General features: G+C 37.0%; 1 protein-coding gene across 2 annotated transcripts in view; it reads right to left on the reverse strand.

Moving 5' to 3' along the window:
- znf385b (zinc finger protein 385B) overlaps positions 1-7,163 on the reverse strand; it is a 57,275-nt gene that overhangs the window by 48,285 nt on the left and 1,827 nt on the right. For both annotated transcript variants that reach the window (XM_028591089.1, XM_028591090.1), the window contains exons 2-3: positions 5,530-5,605; positions 4,687-4,932 (exon numbers count right to left, since the gene is read on the reverse strand). The gene's annotated coding sequence lies outside the window, so the exon portion shown is untranslated. The remainder of the gene's footprint in view (positions 1-4,686; positions 4,933-5,529; positions 5,606-7,163) is intronic.

The raw sequence follows: 7,163 nt of genomic DNA on the forward strand, positions 1-7,163 counted from the left end.
TAGAGATAAAATACTTTATTGAAGAAAACTGCTGATTTTTATTCCTTCTTTTTTACCTTATGTAAAAATTGGTATGCTATACAATCTATATTTTTTTCTTAAATAAACTATTGAGTAGTGTCAAGTCACTCAAATTGTTCAAACTGTAAAGATGAAAAAGTTTGTAATTTGTATATTGGTGTTTGATGCTAGTGTTTTTACTCTCAGTGTGTTCTGAGTGACAGTGTGTGTTATCTCAGTGAGGCTTGTGCATAGTGTTTGGCTGCACTGAGCCTGTTTTGCAGGTGATGTGAACTGTTTAGCTCAGATGACTGTTGGTAATGCAGACTGTAGTTTGAGTTTTGCACATGTGACTCCAGTTGTGCCCACTGTCGTTTAGCAATCGGAAAAAACTGTAATTAAAGCTATAGTGCATAGTTTCTGTTGCCCCCATTGGGAATTCTAACTAATGACAACAACACTTTTGGCTCATCCACATGATTCAAGCCTTCGGTGATCGCACACCACCCCCACCCCTCCTCCACACAGTTGCTAATAGCATTTAAACCTTCAGAGGATTAAAAAAAAACATGATGGACTCTTTAGAATAAGTATTAATTATCTTGTAATTTTTATGTCCTCTTCGTCTCAAAAGCTGAACGCTGCTGTTGTCCTTTCTCAGCTGTGTCGTAAAACGCATCACTTAAGCCTCTATGCACGAAAGTCACCGGACGACACCATTTTATAAACATAGCCATGCTGAGAAATACAGAGAGAGTTTTGTGAAGCTAATAGGCTTATTAGCTACGTATCAACGCATTTGGCAATGGCTTGAATGTAACGGACATTAATATAAAATAGTTGTGCACTATAGCTTTAAGATGTAACAGTCATGTCTGTGCTCTTTTAATTTCAATAAAGTTCTTATGATGAGCTCATTACACCTGTTGTCAGTCCATGTGCACACAGTTGGCATGTGTGTGTGTGTGTGTGTGTGTGTGTGTGTGTGTGTGTGTGTGTGTGTGTGTGTGTTTTTGTGTGCTCTCTGCAGGTTTCCAAACTGATCTGTCCTGACGTAACAACATGCTGCTTCTCAATCTGCCCACTGCTGAGTCTTGGCGCGCACACACACACACACACACACACACACACACACACACACACACACACACACACACACACACACACAGTGTTTAGTAATGCTGTCATGTTCTATAAATAGGTAAAATTGATTTGCGTGGAGGAGAACAAGAGATTGTGTTACAGTAGGATAAATGTACTTTTTACTGTACAACTGGACAATGCTAACTAACTGCTGTTGGAGTGGACTTAAAGCTACACACACACACTGATTACGTTAGGGCACCACAACTACTGTATGACCATTCTATTTAACACTGTGGAAGGATGACTGGTACATGACCATAACGGTTAAGTCTAGGCACCAAAACAACTTGGTTAAGGATTAGAAAAAATGTTTGTGGTTTGGGGTAAAATTCCAGGACAAGAACACCAGTCCCCTGGGTAAATGCTGGAGAGATGGCAGCACTGAAATCAGTTTCCGGGTCACAAAGGAAAGGTAGAGGTAGGAAAGGAAGGGAGAAGGTATTATAGAAGGAAAATCAGTCTTCAGGTGTGTTTATGTGCGAGCTGCAGGGGGTGCTACAGTCCAACTGATCAGATGTCACTATCGGATTGACCGACACGCACACACAGGCACACGCACAAAAAGAGCCTGTCATACTTTCACATATGTGATAATTAACAACATCTCTGTGACAGTAAGAGAGAGAGAGAGAGACACACCAACTTTAACATGCAGTAAGTGTTCATTGTTTACTTGATTTTATTAATTGGGGTTTTGGCAATATTGTCTTTGATACACTCATGCCAATAAAGCATATTGAATTGAAATGTAATTGAGAGAGAGACTGGATTATTCGGACTGTGTGTGTGTGTGTGTGTGTGTGTGTGTGTGTGTGTGTGTGTGTGTGTGTGTGTGTGTGTGCGTGTGTGTGTGTGTGTGTGCGCGTGTGTGTGTGTGTGTGGGCTTTGTAAGGGATTATCTGACAATAATGAAGCATGTTCAATACACACATACGATTATACTGTCTGTCTGTCTCATTTTAAAGGAGCTAGTTATAGTTTCTTTTATATTTGATTACAGTTTTTTTTTTTAAATGATTTGATGTAAATAATTAAAGATGGCAGGTCAAACCAACTGTTGGGTACAGTTTGTGGATTGCTGGATTAAAAATGTAGTAGTGGTGTCAACAATAATCGATTCGGCGATGCATCGCAATGCGGGGCATGCACGATTCAGCATTGATGCGGCAAAGTGCCATAATCGATTATGTCACTGTTAATAAAGTGTTAAAGTTTCAATTACTTCTGTATCAAAGATACAGGAGAGTGATAATACACACATAGCAGCCAATAAAATCGGTTGTTCAATATCTGACTGCTTGTATTGCCTCATGAGTGATGAAAAATTTGCCTTGTTGTGTGCAGTAGAATTTTGATGCATCGCAATGCATCGTAGAATCGAAGTGAATCGAATTGTTACCTGGTGAATCGTAATCAAATCGAATTGTGAGGGCAGTGCCAATGCACACCCCTAATATTTAGATTTGGAGAAAATTACAATATATTGTCAGTCAGACCTGCTGTCACCTACAAAACCAACTGCGGTTAATTTAATTACAAAACAATACAAATCAATAAAACTGAGTATAAAAGCACAAACAAGAAAAAAAATCAAGTTATTGATACATCTTCAGATTATTTTTTCAATCAACTGATTAAACGTTTGGTTCATAAAACAATAGACAACCCAATCAACAGTACAAACCCCCAAAATATTAATTTTACTATCATGTGAGACAAGAAGTAGCAGCAGATCCTCACATTTGAGAACCTGGAACCATGTTATGTTTTTGCTTGAAATATGGATTAACTGATGATCAAAACACTAGCAGATTATTATTTTTATGTCAATTGACTATTTGATTAATCGACAAATCACAGCTTTATAGTATACAGAAAAAAAAACTAAGAATGAACTGAAAGAGAGAAAATACTAAAAGACTACGAGAGGTAAACTAGAAACAGACAATCCTTTATTTAGGTAAAAGAAGTAATACCCCACTATAAAAATACTTAATTACCGGTAAGGTCCTGCATTCAAATTAAAATACATAACTATTTACAGCAAAATGTAAAGTTACAGTACTCATTATGCAGAATGGACACTTCCAGGTTGTAATTATCCACCACAGACAAGTGTAGTACACTGGTGGACAGTAACTACTGTAACTCAAGTACTGTACTTTAGAACACGTTTGAGGTACTTGTAATTCATTATTTCCAATTTAATCGACTTTATTCTTCTACTCAGCTAAATTCCAGAGGGAAACATATACTGTAAGTAATTTTTACTCCAGGTTACTTTATATGAAAGAATTTCACATACACGGGGGAAATATTGTACTTTATACTCCACAATATTTACCTGATAGGTACTTGTTCATTTTAATATACCAATCAGCTCATAAGACATATTAAACATTTTATTTATTATATTTGTACTACATTTAGACTATTTATGTGACAGATCTGAATACTTCTTTCACTACTGTTTAAGTAGTCAATTTTACTTCATACCTTTACTACATTTTAATATATAGCCTTCATATGTTGTACTTTTTAACAATGCAAACCACACTTAGCTGACAGCTATAGTTACTGCTTACTTTACAGATTCACATCTTACATACAAAGCAGCTTACATAATACATTACACATTTGACTGGAGTATTTATTCTACTTTTACATAAGAAGCAATGGGAATGCTTCTGCCACCACTGGAACTACAACTGTAAGGTTCTTTACCTGATAATTTCCGTTTTACTTTTACTTTGTACTCCACCATTTACATGACACCTGTAGTTTGCTGGGTAATTTTAATATTTCACATATAACTCATCTTAATTAAATATATTACAAATTGTTCTGGACGTTTTACTGGAGTATTTTACTACTTTTTGCTTATGTAGTAGATCCTAATACCACTGTGTACAAATTCCTGTTTTTTTACTTGATTATTTCCATTTAACTTTATAGGCTACCTATTCTTTACTAGCCTACATTTGAATATATATATATATATATATATATATATATATATATATATATATATATATATATATATATATATATATATATATATATATATAGGCTACTTTTTACTCAAAATCTGCACAAATTAGCTCATGAGATCGATTACACATTTCATGGAGTATTTTCCAATACAAAATGTAACAGAGAAATACAAAACACAGACAGACATGTCTTATAAAATCATAGGAAAGACAGACAGAAGTACAGGAAAGCGGACATTTAAAAAGTGAGACGGATAGAAGCAGCCTGAAAGTTATCCGGACAAAAACCACCGGACAGACGGACGGACAGACAGACAGACAGTCAGTCTCCGGTACAGTCGGTTTAAGCCTCTGCTGTTATTCCGTCCGTTTCGTAACCTTCAAATGAAAATATACAAGAAAGAAAAACAAGTGGAGGAAGAAGAAGCAGAAAAAGAAGAGGAATAAAAAGAGAGAAAGAGCGAAGAAGAAGAAGAAGAAGAAGAAGAAGAAGAAGAAGAAGAAGAAGAAGAAGAAGAAGAAGAAGAAGAAGAAGAAGGTGACTTACCGGAGGAGGAGGGGATGGATGAAGAAAGTAGAGTCTTGCAGGTTTGAAGCGTTAACTCCAAACACAATAACAGCAGGCAATCATTAATCAATAATCAATACTGAAGAGGTGTCTGTGTGTCCCCTGACTGTGAGTCCAGTTTGATTGATCAGTCCATCGATCGTCTTTCCATCCTTCAGGTATCCATCCCGGACACTGATCATCAACTCTGTCGGAGCAGTGGAGAACCGCGCGCTGTGCGCCGCACTGAGAGTGGAGCGGCGGGACCGCGCATGCGCCACACACAAACAGGGAGAGAGAGAGAGAGAGAGAGAGAGAGAGAGAGAGAGAGAGAGAGATGTTTACAACGTTCTGTCAAATATCTGGACAAATTGTATTTTGATGTTGGCAACATACTGAAAAGTCCATGCCAATAAAGCTTCTTTGATGAGAAATGAGAGAGAACGAGGGAGAGCGAGAGAGAGAACGAGGGAGAGAGAGAGGATTAAATTGCATCCAATAAACAAAAAAATTGGATGACTTTTTAAAGGAAGAAAATCTGAAAGCAGCTTCTACCTCTGTGTGTAGGCTGTGTGTGTGTGTGTGTGTGTGTGTGTGTGTGTGTGTGAGAGAGAGAGAGAGAGAGAGAGAGAGAGAGAGAGAGAGAGAGAGAGAGAGAGAGAGAAGAGAGAGAGAAGCAGGTTCTGGCTGCTTTGTTTCCAGGTTTTGTTGTTGACAAAAAGAGCAGGAGAAATCTATTTTAAAGTTATAAAATTGTGGCTGCAACACAGGCTTTGTTCACAGTAGTGTTCAGTATTTTTTTTTACCTGTTTCTGTCTCACTCTGTATTTACTGTCAACTCACCTGGTCATGACGTCAGGAGGTGTCAGGTGAAAGGATCATTTCACAGTTTCCTCTAGCCAGAGCTGAAGCTATTCAACTTAGTTTCAAACAGTAATGGAAAAAGAAGTAGGCTTTTCAGATATTTTACTTACTTAAGTAAAAGTAGTAATTGTGGTTACAAGTAAAAGTCTTGCATTCAAAAAAGTGTGAAATAACTGAAAACATGTCTTATATTTTAGATTCCTCAAAGTAGCCACCCTTTGCTCTGATTACTGCTTTGCACACTCTTGGCATTCTCTTGATGAGCTTCAAGAGGTAGTCACCTGAAATGGTTTTTTTAATCAGTTCCAGCACAGACAGGGCAGAATGTGAGACCATTAAAGGTCCCATGACATGTGGTGCTCTTTGGATGCTTTTATATGTCATGAAAATAAAAAGGAAACGCATTGAATGAGAAGGTGTGTCCAAACTTTTGGCCTGTACTGTATATATATATATATATAAATAAATGAATATTAAGAAAATATTTTGCCAATTTTATATATATATATATATATATATATATATATATATATATATATATATATATATATATCAATCTAGCAAAAACAACATTATGGAATTAGTTATCAGGCTATTAGACTACAAATTTAATTGCAGTCTAATTTCACTACCAACTGATTAGATAAATATTGTATTTACTTCTGTTCTTTACTGCCTTATCTTTGACTGATGTTCAATAGTGTCTTTAGGAGCATGGAGTTCAGACAGACAGACAGACAGACAGGTAACATGATGTCAGACAGCTGAGACATTCCACATTGCTGCTCTGAGAGAAACACATCTGCTGTGTTTCTCTCTCTCTAGAGCTCAGAAATGTTGTCAACCTTCCACCCAACCCAACGCATGATAGGAAACTCCTGGAGCTGAGCCAACTCTCTTAAAGATAAGTCTGGTGACATTCTGTATTTTTCTTGCTGTCAACAAATCCCACAAAAAGACCAAAACCAATAATGAATTTTAATCTACTAACAAGTGTTGTGTCTTATTCAGCTGTGCCATATACCTCCGTTGTTGTACAAAAGCTATTAAAAACACATCCGGGAGCTACATGGTTACACTGGGTAACATATTTGCTGCCAGAAATACTCACTAAATGTGTATTAATCCGCCACTGAAAATAGTCCCAACAAATGCACTAGCCTCGTTCTATAAATTCCCACTTAAAGATGCAGTAGGTAAGCCTTATAAAACTAACTTTCTGTCATATTTGCTGAAACTGACCCTAATCCTATGTTCCAGTAGAACTACATGAAGCAGGTCATTTAAAAAGAAATCCAGCTCCTTTGGCACCACCTACAGCCTGTAGTGCGATTTGCAAAAATCCACAGCTCCTGTTCAGATGCTCCAATCATGGCCAGGGGGGGTGTCTAACTGCGTGTCAATCACTGCTCATGCGCACGCATTCATTCTCCCTTATGGGGGGAGGGGCTTAGGAGACAGTTTGGGCTTTCTCTTCAGTGTCTGACTGTCTCATATACAATATTGTGTGTTATCATTATTGAAGCTATATGACATTTACACTTAGTGAAATATTAAAATCCAAAGACTTAAATAAAAATATTTCACATATATCAGTTTGTAAAAAAGGTTAA

This window comes from Perca flavescens, chromosome 11 (assembly GCF_004354835.1).
Source record: "Perca flavescens isolate YP-PL-M2 chromosome 11, PFLA_1.0, whole genome shotgun sequence".
In the NCBI taxonomy this organism is placed as follows: domain Eukaryota; kingdom Metazoa; phylum Chordata; class Actinopteri; order Perciformes; family Percidae; genus Perca; species Perca flavescens.